The sequence below is a fragment of the Petaurus breviceps genome, unplaced genomic scaffold, assembly GCF_028583685.1.
Source record: "Petaurus breviceps papuanus isolate PSGF00001 unplaced genomic scaffold, PetGlider_PUasm1.0 37, whole genome shotgun sequence".
Classification (NCBI taxonomy): domain Eukaryota; kingdom Metazoa; phylum Chordata; class Mammalia; order Diprotodontia; family Petauridae; genus Petaurus; species Petaurus breviceps.
Window position 1 is genome coordinate 70,847,043 of NW_027186296.1, and position 14,755 is coordinate 70,861,797.

Sequence of the window (14,755 nt, forward strand, 5' to 3'; positions counted from 1 at the left end):
AGTCAAAAGAATAAAAAAAAATGGAACAAAATGTGAAATATCTCATCAGAAAGACAATTGACTTGGAAAATAGATCAAGGAGAGAAAATTTAAGAAGTATTGGACTACTTGAAAGCCATGATAAAAAAAAAAAGGCTAGACATCATATTTCAAGAATTTTTAAGGACAACTGTCCCAATATTTTAGATCCAGAGGGTAAAATAGAAATTGTAAACATTCACTGATCACTTATTAATTGAGGGGCTACTTCATTTTGGAATACATCTAAACTCACTGTATCCTCTTTCATATGGAAAAGTATGAGAAAAGGCAATCTTTCTTCTGTGAGTTCCTCTCCATTTTCAAATGTTATTTCCCGAACAAGAGGAACACATTTATCTTGAGTCCAAGCATAAGCCAAGTCAAAATTTGTTAGAGATCCTAGGTATGCCATATCTGGAGCTTGTTCCCCTGGTGGTTTGTAGATTACATTGTCTCCACTAAATCTTTCTGGTTTTGAAACAGACCCAAATACACAAAAGAAGACACAATCATCATGCAAAATATTTGCTTCTCTTTCAAAGGTTCTATAGTTGTCTGAGTCCTTTTGTTCAAAATATCCAATGATTGTGCTTTTACTGCGATCAAGAAATTTGATTTCTTCCAAGTCACGATTTTTTTGAATAGGGTCACTTTTTTGTTGCCTGATGTAATCCGCTATTTCTGTCACTGATCTCTGACCCCTGTATTTTCTCTTCATCATCATACCATTCCGGAACAGTTTTAGAGTAGGATATTTGCTTATCCTATATCTTTGGGCTATATCCGAGTGCTGATCACAATCTACTCCTGCAAATACTACTTGATTCTTATTTGGATATTCTTCCTTAATGACATTGGAGGCTTCCTCAAAGATTGGGTACAACAACTGGCTGAATAGACACCAGTCAGCATAAAAATTAACTAAAGCAACATCTGCATTGTTTAAAATTTCATCTATATTTCCACTATCAAGACTTGCCATTTCAGCTGTTATTGGAGTAAAAATCCAAGTTGTCAAAAGCAGCAGGGAGCATCGGAGGTTGGGGGAGGGCAAGAAGATGGCAACTTTCATTGTAGCGGAGGGGTCTCAGGCAGGGAGAGGCGGAAGCAGTGGACGAGTTCCGGGGGAGGAAGAGGAGAAGGAGGGAGGTGGCGGCAGCGACAGCTGCTCCTTGGGCGACTGCTGAAATTTACTTCTTGAATGACCCTGGGAAATCATTCCCCTCTCCCTCAGCCTTAGTTTCCTTATCTATAAAGTGAGGAGGGGACAAGAATTAAACTAGCAGATTTCCTAAGATAGCTCTATGATACTAGATGGCCTACTGGATTGTTGCCTTGTCTGTGAAATATTGGAAAACATCTAGCATGTCTAATATATCTTCTGTGGACATAAAAAAGAAACACACAGTATGAGATTGCAGATGCAGGATCTTAATGAGAAATAAAATAAACATCGCTCCCTGGTATTCAGTTTAATTAAATGTTTATTAATTTTCTGTTATGTACAAGATCCTGTGCTAGCAGACTTATCTAATAGCTGATTATAAGATCTTTCATTTTCTCCTTCTTAAATGCATATATAGTGATGTACACATTGCACTACATACAGTGATTGACTCCATTTACAAGTCTAGCTGCTTCCTGAATCTATTAGAAGGCTAAGTCTCCACCTGGTGGTTAAATTAGGTTCTGGAATCACTCTTAAGGGTGCTACTCAGCCTTCAGTAAAATTGATTTCTGGCTCCTCTGAAAATGAAGGTCCTTTATAATTTCTAAATCAAAAAAGAAATGCACTCCAAAATTGCAGGAGTCAGAGATTCCCTCCTTTGTAGCCTTGAAACAAGAACTCTCTGAGGGAAAAACTGCTATTCGGTCTGACAACACTGAAGGTAAGCAGGCACCTGTCCTCAATGAGATGAAATTGTCTATTTTCTGCCTCTCTAGTATCTTCCACTTTGACCTACTCAGCTTCTATCCCCTTTTCTACAAGCTCTCTCTCCACTCACTAACCCTTTGTCATCATACAAAAGGGGGGGGCAGCTGATAATGTTTGTTGATTATTTACAAATTGGGGAGAGTGCCTTTCCTAACATTTCTGTCATATGCCTTGTAGACCTAATTGTGGAATGGAAGAGGTAGAAACAAGGATTTATTAAACTTGTTAGGATTTTACAAATATTTTTTTCATTTAATCCTCACAACAATCCTAGGAGACAGATGCCATCATTCTTGCCATTTTACAGGTTTTTTTTAATTTAAAAATATTATTTTCAATTTCTTATTCTTTCCCTCCTTCTAGCCACTTCCTCAACCATTGAGAAGGCAATAAATATATCTATTATACAAAAACAGTCACACAAACCATATTTATACATTAGCCATGTTATGAAGGAAAAAAATGCTTCAATCTGCGTTTAGAGTTCATCAGTTCTCTCTCTGGAGGTGGATAGTACTTTTTATTCCAAGTCCTTTGGAATTGTCTTGGATCATTGTTATAAATCACAATTCTGGATCTTTCATTGTTGATTGTCATTACAACATTGATGTTATTACATGTTCTCCTGGTTCTGCTCACTTCTCTTTGCAACAGTTAATGTAAGCCTTCACAGGTTTTATTGAAATCACCCCCTTCATTATTTCTTATAACACAGTAATATTCCACCATAATCATATATAATTAGTTGTTTAGTTATTCCCCAATTGATGGAGATCCCCTCAGTTTCCAATTCTTTACCACCACAAAAAGAATTGCTATAAATATTTTTGTACCTTTGGGCTATTTTCCTTTTTCTTGGATCTCTTTGGGATACAGATCTAATAGCAGTATTACTGGGTGCACACTTTTAGAACCCTTTGGCCATAGTTTCAAATTGTTCTCCAGAATGGTTGGACCAGGCATCATTTTATAGTTGAGGAAACTGAGGTTAAGTGACTTGCCCAGGGTCACATGGCTAGTCAAATGTCTAAAGCCAGATTTTAACTGAGGTCTTTCTGACTCCAAGCCCAGCATTCTGTCTACTGAAGCACCTAGTTTTGTCTTTCTTCCTGTAGTGTGTAGGATGTCAACAGGTAGAAATGAGATGGCATATTCATGTATACAATATAAACTGTGATTCTAGATTCAACCCTATCCATTACCTTCTCTATAATATTAATCTAATGTTTGTCCTTCCATTGCTGCTGCATGACTTTTAGATGCAGATTTTGTAAGTTTGGGCCAATTATAAGTCAGTATTCAATTTCATACTATAAACCTTTTTATCTAGTATCCTGGGACACATTTCATTCAGATTTCTGTTCTTTTCTTTAAGATTGTTATTCAGGATTGTGGAATTTCTGAGCTGGCAAGAACATCAGAATCTATATGGTCCAATCTAGGGTTCATCAGAATCCTTTTTACAGTTAGTAAGTGTTGGCCTTTGAGGCAGAAGCCACTACTCCCCAAGGCTTAACACTCCATTATAGGACAGATGGAATTATTAGGATATTTCTCCTTACTGTCTTAGACTGATGCAATCCCCACCCTTTATTTCTAGTTTCCCTTATATGTGATAGCCATTCATATATTAAAAGATAAGTTTCATTCCACTCTCTTCCATTCAGTCTTTTCTAGGCTAAGCATCTCTAGTTCCCATAATGCATTATCACATGGCATGTTTTGTGCCATATAGTCCCCTCGTCATCTTGGTCAAAATATGCTGGATATTTGTGGACTTATCAATGTCCTTACTAAAATGTGGCACCCAAGACAAGATATCAAGTTTGATCAACTAGAATTTATTAAGTACTTGCTATTTTCACTGTGCTAAATGCTAGGGATATAAAAAAGGAAAAAAACAAAAACAAAATTCAGAACAGTCCTTGTCCTCTAGGAGCTCGCAGTCTAAAGGAGGAGACAAACAAACAGCTATGTACAAACAAGATACATTAAGGATATATCTGAGGTAGACTCAGAGGAAACACACTAAGATTAAAAAGTGGGAAAGATGTTTTGCAGAAGTTGAGACTTCAGTTAAGATTAGAAAGAAACTGAGGCTACCAGGAGGCAGAAATAAAGTAGAAGAGAGTTCTGGGTATGGGGTCAGCCACTGAGAATGCACAGTCAGGAGATGGAAGGTTGTGTGCAATGGTCCCTGGATTGAAGAGTCCCCAGAGAGAATCAGGTATAAGAAGAATGGAAATAAGGGACAGGTAGTGGTGGACAGTTTATGAAGGGTTTTGAAGATCAAACAATTGATTTTGTATTTGATCTTGAAATTGGTAAGAATTCTAATTGAATTTGTGCCCAAGCTATTTTTTTTAGTTGAGGCTTGGTTTGTAGTTATTTTGGAGTAGTTTTCTTGTTTTTGTTTGTTTATTTGTTTGTTTTATCTTTTTGGAGGGGGGAAGGCAGGGCAATTGGGGTTAAGTGACTTGCCCAAGGTCACGTGGCTAGTAAGTGCTAAGTGTCTGAGGCTGGATTTGAACTTGGGTTCTCCTGACTCCAGGGCCCATGCTCTATTCACTGTGTCACTTAGCTACCCCAGGAGTAATTTTCTTTTTCTGTATTTGTATCTTGGGTGTTCCTATAACCATAATAGCTCTTTATGGTAGAATTATTATTATTATTTTGTTTATTTGCTTGCTCTTCTATCCTTACTTCCCAACTTTGGATATTGTATTCACTGGTCAGGTTAGTTCTGAAAGGAATATCTGTGTCTTTTTCTTGTTTTGTATTCTCTTAGGTCATGTGGTTATTCTCTGTATATTGAGTGCCATGTTCTTCAAAGATATTGGGAGCAGCTAGGTTGGGGGCCTACCATATTTCAGTGTACCCCAAACAATCTTATCCAAGACAAAGACTGACCTCTGCCCTTTTGGCCTGACCTTTGCAAGCTCCTGATTCAAATTTGGCTCTGTGCAACACAACTCTAGGATTACCCCTGGTTGGAGCTCTAGTGGATTGATGATGGACCTAACCATTGGCAGTTAGTCAGAAGCCTCTAAAGATTTAAAGTGACAGAACTTCAGACTCCCCCTTGATCTAATTTACTTTCCTTGGTTATTCTACTACAGGTGTCAGATTGGTCTACGACTGGACCTGAGACTCTACTTGTCTGTTGGGGTCAGCTCAGGGTATGACTGAAAGAGTTTCCAGTTGGCAGCTGTTCTTGTTCCCTGCACTGCATCAGGCCCCATATGACTGCTACATTTGTGACTTCTTTCCTTACTGCATAGTCCCAATCCCCAGAACAATCTCCATTGGAATGTTCTATAAAATGTCCTTCTGAATACACCTTATCCCATATCCTCAGACCTTTGTCTCTTTGTGCCAGCCTTGGCTAGAAAAATCCTTGCTGAGTTTTCCTTGGATTTCCTGATCAGGATTTGGCATGGTATGTTATATGTTTTTTGTCTTTTTGGAGTATTGTAGAGGAGAACTGAGCTGTATTACTTCTCACTACTCTGTCATCTTGATTGGTCTCAGTATATTTCAGCAGTCACTAACAATAATTCAACAGTCACATGCACCAGTTTTTTCACTACCCTGGCACATAGTTTTGTTCTTCTTCTGAATTTGGTGACTTGAATTCATTGAGGAGAGTTAATTGTTCCTTATTTGGGAATTTCAACTCCTCATTAACTAGTTTTGCTTTTTTTTTAACTACAAAGACAATTTTTCTAGTCAGAGAAATCAGAAGCAAAACTGAGTACTTTTGCCTTTTCCTTGCTATTTATTTTCACCAACCCCTCCTTCCTTGGAAGCAAGACAAGTAACAGGATTTGTAGTCAAAAGACCTGAGTAGAAATTCCATTTCTGCTCCTAAGCAACCTCGGTTAAGTCATTTCATTTCTCATAAAAATGAGGAAACTGGACTAGATATTCTCCTAGGGTCCTTCTAGTTTTAAAATTCCAATCCTTTTGTTTTCTTTTGGCTCCCATCCTGTTACACTGAACTTAAGCAAAAAACATTTCTTTATATTTGTCTTAGTGTTATTTTTAGCCTCAATTTATCCTGGATTAGGCCCTAGTTGAGATTATATAACAAATTTTTAGTGGATCAAGTTTTTCAATTTCTTCCAGCTTCATTCACCAGTATTTGAATAGAACTAAAGGCAGTTAATGGTGAAAGTAATCCAAGAATGGGCCATGACAAAGTCTGATTCACAATAGGATAGGAGGTTAAGGGACTCAAGTGCAGAGGATGACATAGAATTCACCAAGGGGTGGCCAAGATACAGATTGGAGGTATATCCAGGGAAGATATGATGATCAGGGAAAGAATAGAGGGGTGGGGGGATTAGAGTCTGGTGAGGTTGAAGAATATGTTTAGGGTTCATAAAGTAGGAGGAAAAATGGAGTGAAAAAAGATTGTCATCAGATAAGAAATTTCAGAGCTCATGAAAATGGAAGGGGACATTTATTGATGATCAAGAATATAACATCAGTGTGTAGCTGAGGTAGAGTAAGGTAGTACTTTATGAGAAATGAGTCAGTTGAGATACCAGAAATTAAAATACTTGAAGGAGCATCAATATATGCTGAAGTCCCATAAAATGAGGGAAGGAATTTGCGAGAGGAGAAAGAATAGAGCCAAAAATTGAATTCATTTGAGGAAGTAAGGAGCATGTATCATTCATTGCTGGTTAACATCCACCAGAATCTTTGAGTGATGGATATGGATTGAATGAACCTCAAAAGAAGGAGAGGTTATTAAGTGATGGTGGTAGTGAGAGAGTCTGAAAGTGGCAATGGTGAAGTAGGAGTATTCTGACTTTCACACACAACCAGAGAGCTGGGAAAATATTGAAAGTGCAACTAGTACTTGAAGAGGTAGCCAGGGATTTTGTATCATTAGAAGAGAGCCAAGTCTCAGTGACTTCCAGAAGACAGAAGAGGTGAGAAAGGAAAAAAAGTTATGATGAAAGAGAATTTGTTAATTATGGAGCAGGCATTCCAGAGAGTGCAGTGGATCTAGAGTGGGACACTAATTTGGAGGAGAGATTGAAGTGACAGGGATAAGAATAAGGGAGAAGAGAGTGGAGGACAGGGAATGGACAACAAGGAATTCAAAATCAGAACTATCAATGTTCTATATACCTTTGACCTTTTAAATCAATCCTTAGTAGTTCCTGCTACTATCTTAGGATCTCTCTAGCAAGCAAAAAGAAAGGGAAAATGGCTTATCAGATCAGTCAGCTTCTTCTGCATGACACTACAGATGGGTGGCTCCTCCCAGAGATCATATTCAAGGACTCTGGGCTTTTTTGGGGGGAGGGGGGAGACTCCCTCAGTAAAACATCCTTCAGGATATGCCAATGGGTTGTTCCAGACTAACCAATTCATCTTGAAGGTTGACTCAGATGGAAACTTAATCAGTAGATGTCATTAGTCTTCTCAATAAGGTGCCATTTCCAAAGCATGCCATCTTCACTCCTTTCCTTCTCCCATTGAAATCTGGACTCTGTCTCTGGGATCCTGGACTCAAGATGAGCTTTTGTCTTGTTTTGCATAGAACAAAGCCATCACATTACTTCCTTGTCATTTCCAAATCCTATCCTTCTACATCCTTTTCTTTTTTATACATAAAAAGTTATTTTTAAAATAAAATTTTACTGATACATTTATTTTTACATCACATAAATTTCTCCCAGTATTTCTTCCTCCCCCTCCCCCAAAGCCATACTGTATAATAAATATTTTTTTAAGAAAAAGAGGAAGAAGAAAAAGCAGAAAAACAGATTAATACATAAAAATGATTGACTATGTATTCAGTGTTTCCTACCTATGAACTTTCTACCTTTGTAAAGGAGTGAGGGGAGCTATCTTTTTGTTCACTTTTTTATTCTTTGTAATTCTGTAACATTTGCTTTCAATTGTTTTGTGGTTGTCCTTTCTACTTATTGTTACAGTCGTTGAGTACATTGCTTTCTTGGCACTGCTTACTTTACTATGCATAAATTAATGTAAGTCTTTTTATGCTGCTCACTATTCAATATGTTTATAATTTCTTGCCACACAGTAATATTCTATTACATTCATGTACAGCAATTTTACTCATTTGTTAATTGATAGACATCGACTTTTGTTGCCAGTTCTTTTCTACTGCAAACTGTGTTGCTTAAATATTTAGGTGCCTATCAGGACTTTTTTCTTTTCAATGACATCCTTGGAGGAATAGTGGAATCTATGGGTCAAAGGTTACATTTTAGTTACTTCATTTGCATGATTCGCAATAAATTTCAAAAACTGTACCGATTCATAGACTCACCAACATTGTGTTGGTGTCCTGTCATTTGCACAACCCCTCCAGGATGGACTGTTCCCATCTTTTATTACCTTTGTCAAATTTCTGGGTATAAAGTAAAGATGTCTGGGTTGTTTTGATTTTCATTTCTCTTCCTATTGTTGATTTAGAGCATTCTTTTATATAATCATTAGTAATTTGCAATTCTTTAGAAATAGTTTGTTTATATTCTTTGATATCTATCTATCTATCTATCTGTCTGTCTGTCTGTCTGTCTGTCTGTCTATCTATCTATCTATCCATCTATCTCACTCTGGAATCTGGACTCTGTCTCTAGGGACTCTAGGCCCTGATGTATATATGTGTATATGTGCACATACATAATATGTATAAAATATTTACACACATATATGAGTGTACACACGTCTACATACACAAATATCTGTTTTCACACACATTCATTATATATGCATGCTTATATGTCTATACATATACATGTATGCATGCACATACATATTTATTTGTCTCTATATCTTGGATGTTGTTGTTTTTCAGTTGTTTTAGTCCTCTCCAACTCTTTGTGATGCCATTTGGGGTTTTCTTGGCAAAGATAATTTAGCAGTTTGCCATTTCCTTCTCTAGTTCATTTTACATATGAGAAAACGGAGGCAAACAGGGTTAAGTGACTTGTCCAAAATCACACAGCCGGTAAATGTCTGAGGCCAGATTTGAACTCATGAAGATGATTTTCCTGACTCATATCCAAAATTCTATCCAGTATGGCAACCAGCTGCTTGGTATTTTGGATATCAAACCTTTATCTGATAAATGCAATACAAATATTTTTCTCCCCATTTGGTCACTTCCTTTCTTAATCTAGATGCATTCATTTTGTTTGCATAGAATTTTTCATGTAATAAAAGTTATCTGTTTTATCTTTTGTTATGGCTTCTATTTCTGGTCTAGTTAAGAATACATCAATCTATAGATGTAAAAGGCATTCAATCTGTTTCTCTTTCCTGCCTCCTTCTAACTCTCCTTTATGTGTAGTCTTTCCACCCTGCCATATATTAGATATAAGATTCTTGAGCACAATTCACTTATTTCATTCAATTTATTCACTCCACTGGGAGATACTTTCAAAAATTCTAAACTGTAAAAGCTCATTGAGTTGATGACTGTGGGTAGTGGTAGTTAGGAGTGGGTAGTGGGGAACTCACCTGATAAACATCTTATATATTGTTTTCTTATGCATGAGGACAGATAAGGACAATGAGAGAAAGAGAAGTTCGGTACCATGCTCATGATCATAATCATACTTAATCAGTAGAGAATTTGGGATTCCAATCATGTTCTCCTAACTCTTAGTCTAGAAGTTTTTCCATTAAATCATGTAGTAGTCTCTCAATAATAGTCATGGTGGTGATCTGCATCCAGGTGAACAGGTCTAAGTGGGGCTATTTCCAAAAACCTAACTTCAGAACAAGTTCATTAGTTACAAACAAATTAGCCAGAACCAAGGCATGCATGAAGAGTCACTATCCAAATCAATAGATCAAAAACCATTTGGAACAAAAAACATCAGCAGTGTACATACATCTTAAGGTGGAGCTCGTAAAGTCAAGGTAATCCATAAAGAACTAGGAGGACCATGAAAACTGAAGGAGGAGGAAAAAGCAATGATAAGAGCAAATAGCTTTACTGCTCTCTATCTATAATTAGCTGGCTTCTTTATGGCACTTCAAGGTTTACATGCTTATCACTTGATCTTCACAAGACTCCACTGCCTCCCTCCCCACCCCCAGATCAGTAGCAGACACATTAATATCCATATTAAGACTAAAGAGAAAATTGAAGCTTACCAAGGTTAAGTGACTTGTCTATGTTTACTTGGTAACAAGCTTTGGAAGTGGGATTTAAACCTAAGTTATCTGTTACTAGTTGGTACAGTAGATACCTTGGTCTTGGAATCAGAAATCAGGAAAACCTAAGCTCAAATCCAGCCATAGATTCTTTTTTGTTTGTTTGTTTTGATTTAGGGAGGTAATCAGGGTTAAGTGACTTGTCCTGTTTCACACAGTGAGTGTCTTAAGTCATATTTGAATTTAGGTCCTCTTGATTCCAGGGCCAATGCTTTATCCACATGTGCCAGCTTTAGACTCTTACTAGTTTTGTGACCCTAGGCAAATCACTTAACTTTGTTAGTCTCAGCTTCTTCAAATGCAAAATGAGGTTAATAATAACACCTTCCTCTTTAGGGGTGTTGTGAGGATCAAATGAAACATGAAATAATCCTTATAAAGCACTTACCATAGTGTGTAGGACATAGTAGGTCCTTCATAAAGGTTTGTCTCTCCCTTCACCCCCTTATGATTTCAAATTTGTTATACCAGTGGTTCTCAGAAGTTTTGGTGTGTGGGCTCCTTTATGCTCTTGAAAATTAATTCCATCAAAGATCTTTGATTTATGAGGCTTTTATCTATTGATATTCACCAAATTAGAAATTAAAACTAGTAATTTTAAAAACATTTATTTATTTAAAATAACAATAAGCCTGTTACATGTTAACATAGCATTTTAAAATAAAAAAATAACTGTATTTTCCCAAACAAAAAAATATTGAGAAGAATGTCATTGTTTTACATATTTACAAGTTTTTTTAAAAAAAAACATCTGGCTTAATAGAAGTCAGCTGGATTCTCATATCTGCTTCTACATTCAGTCTATTGTGATATGTTGTTTTGGTTGAAAAATGAAAAAAAATCTAGTCTCATGCTAATATGTAGTTGGAAAAGAGAAGAACATTTTGATGGGCAAATAGCATGTTAGTATTGTTATGAAAATATTTTTGATTTCATGTACCTTTTGAAATAGTCTGTGGGAGGGATCTCATGTGGGTCACATTTTGAGAACATGACTGATGTAGTTAATAGTAGAAAGCATATTCAGAGGAGCTACCATGTTTCCCCGATAATAAGACACTGTCTTATTAATGTTTTTGGAAAGAAAAACACCAGAGGGCTTATTTTCAGGGGAGGGCTCATGTTGTTCTGCCTCAGCTCTCCTCCGTGGCACTGCTCTCAATGGCGCCAGCAAGCAAATCACTGGGGAAGAACAGGATGACACGCTCACTGCTGCAGCTCTGATTGGATGCAGCTTGGAGCGCGGCGTGCGTTTCACCCGGGGGGGGGGGATGGTGCATACAGAGGGTACCATAATGTAGCGTGTAGCGCAGGGGATCACCTTCACTACAGTAGCAATCTCAATAGGGCTTATTTTCGGGGGAGGGCTTATTTTAGAGGAACCTTACACAGTAAGGGGAGGGCTTATTTTCGGGATAGGTCTTATTATCGGGGAAACACGGTAGGTTTAAATCCTGGTTCTGCCACCTACTGTATGACCTTACTTAAGTCTCCTAACTTCTCTGTGTTCCAGTTTATTTTTAATGTGTAAAATGTGGGCAGTGGACAGGAAAACTTCTGAGGTCTTTTCCAACTCAGAATCTGCAATCCTCTGATCTAAAGTCAAATGAGCTAACACAGAAAGTGGTGCCTTTCCCAGAAACTTTCTGGTGGAAAGATATTTAACAATAAAAGGCTTATGTAAATAGCTCTCTGTGTAAATGACCTATAAGGTTGGATTATAATTGTTTACCAAGAAAGGATCTCTGGTTTACCATGTAGTCATTTTTTCAAGCTGGTTCCTTTTAAGAAACTGATTTAGGTTTTAACTTGCAACAGGGCCAAAGGAGAAAATCAACAGCAAATCACTATCCTTGAATATGTGTACAACTAATGGTATGAATTTAAATGCCAGTACTCCAGAGCAAAACTTTACAAATTGGTCCAAATTATAAATCATGAAGCTCTTGCAATAGATTTTAGAGATGGAGTCATCCTTGGGACTTCTTACTGATGGCTCAGGAATTGTGTTCACTTCTACTGGGATAAATATTATGAGTTTGGGTGTGGCTACCACATATTCTATGGGATATTTAGAATAGGTCTCTAAAAAGAAATTAAAGTATATTTTTTTGGTCAATAAACATTGCTTTTTCTACCTCCCTTCTCTTTTAGCTTTCCTCAGAAAGAATAGAAAAAAAGGAAAAGAAAACAATTTGTTACAAATAGTTGTTGCTTTAATTATTTAGTCATTTTTCCAGATGTCCCTGTCTATTTATGACACCACATAGGGTTTTCTTGGCAAAGATACTAGAATGATTTGTCACTTCCTTCTCTAGCTCATTTTACAGATGAGGAAACTGAGACAAACAGGGTAAAGTGACTTGCCCATTATCACATAGCTAGTAAGTGTCTGAAGCCAAATTTTAACTCTTCAAGATGATTCTAGTTTTCGTGGCCTCTCTACTGTGCCACCTAGCTGCCCCCAACAAATATTCATAGCCAAGGGGAAAAGAGTCCTACACTGGAAGTGGACATGCCCAAAATGTCCAGCACTGGAATTGGACATGTCATACTTACCTCTCTGTCAGACACTGGGTAGAATATTTCATCATCAGTCCTCTGGAATCAGGGTTAGTCACTGAATTGATGAGGATTCTTAAAGTCTATGGAAGTTGGTTAGTTTTACAATATTGTTATAGAATAAATTGTTTTCCTGGTCCTGCTTATTTACTTCTGCCTCAACTTACAAGTTTTCCCTTAATTCATAAGTATTCTAAAACCATCCTCTTCATCACTTATTATTGCATAATAGTACTGACTTACAATTCATATACATTTATTGTTATGTCTCAATGGCCTTCTTTCACCATGAAGACATGTGGATATTCCTGAGCAATCTGAATTAGGGAATTTGGAAATTATGGATTCCAGGCTGCTCTGTGGTTAGTGCTGTGGTCAGCTACCACATGTCTGAATAATTCCAGGTATGGCTTGAGGACCTTTACGGTAACTATTGGGAATCTAAAAGCCAGACTGCATTTCCCCATCTTTTCTACAACTTAATAAACATTTATTGTGGATGAGAACTATGCTAAGCACTATGGGGAAAGGAATACAAAGATAAATAAGACACAGTTCCTATTCTGAAGGATTTTTAATCTAGTAAGGATATAATTCAAGGCAGAATCTAAGTGTTAGAGAAAAAAAGTACCAAAAAAAAATGCAACAGGATATTAGTTTACAGTTTTGACACTGTAGACCACTCCCTTCTCCTTGATACTTAGTGCTGCTCTCCCAGTTTCTATGACAGAACTCTTTTTTGGATTCTCTTTGATGAATCATTGTCCTATTGTCTACTAAGCATCAACATGACCTAAGACACTCAATGAAACCTTCATAGAAAACATGAGATTGAAATTGGTCTTTGAATAATATCCTAGAGCTGGAAGGTTGGGGAAGAGAGATTGAGCAAAGACATAGAGACAGAAAAGTGAATATCAGAAGAAATACTGACCAGCCCAGCTTGGTAAGAGCATGAAGATAAGTGAGGGGAACAATGGTAGATATATCACAAACTGTGCTGTCACAGTATTATCTACAAGGGAAACTAGGTAGTGCACTGGATAGATACAGAACATTGGACTTGGAGTCAGTGTTTCAGACACTTAATAACTGCATGATCCTGGAAAGGCCACTTACCCTCAGTCTACCTCAGTTTCCCCATCTGTAAAGTAGGGATAGGAATAGTGCCTACTTCATAGTGTTTTTGTTGGAAGAACAGATATAATAAATGTAAAGATATTTTGAGAAATCTAAAGTGATATACACATGAATATATATTTATATTTAAGTACATACATGTATACACATAAATAATCTTTTATGTGGCTCAGTAAAGCTACATAAAGGAGACGATGTAATGGTAATGGAATTTGAATTTGAAGACCCCATTTTGTATTGGTAAGTAAGCAGGTACTTAGCACTTAGTAATTAATCAAACACTTGTGAAAGAAACAGAAGGTATGAATCCCTGTTCCTGATGTAACAGGAAGGGGTTGGCTGAAACAGGAAGTAGCTAATGCTGTGTGTATATAAGGAAAAGCCCCAGAGAGGAAGGGTCAGAATTTCTTGGGACCATCATCTGGAGGCAGAGCAGCTACAGAAGAGAAATGAGAATCAAGAACTGAGTTAGAATTTCTTGAGAACTTGTGGTGGTGGAGCTTCTTCTGGAGAGGAGCCCAGGAGGGCCCCCTCCTCCACCCCAGGTTGGATAAGGTGATTTTGATTTTTTGAAGTTGCTACAGAAGACTGAGGAAGCATGACTGGGATACTAAAACTTTGTCTGTTTGTGGCTTGGTTGAGCCTTGAATTCCTGGGAACAGAAATTGTGAAGGATTTGAGATGGACTGGACTCTGTGAACTTCAGTGTGGAGCAGGACTTACACAGAGAGCTGGACAAGGAACTTGGTGCTGTCTGCCTTTGAATCCAGGTGATTGGTGGATTCAGGTAGGAGTTGCCTGCTTCGAGTCAGGATGAAAAGACCTCTCTGTGGGTACTGAGTAATGATAAAATTGTAGTTTACTAGTGACCTAGGGGTGGAG

The 14,755-nt window shown here is 37.4% G+C and overlaps 1 pseudogene; it reads right to left on the reverse strand.

The window, feature by feature from the left end:
- Positions 1-217: 217 nt before the first annotated feature.
- Positions 218-1,203, reverse strand: LOC138168613 (endoplasmic reticulum resident protein 44 pseudogene; annotated as a pseudogene).
- Positions 1,204-14,755: the final 13,552 nt, after the last annotated feature.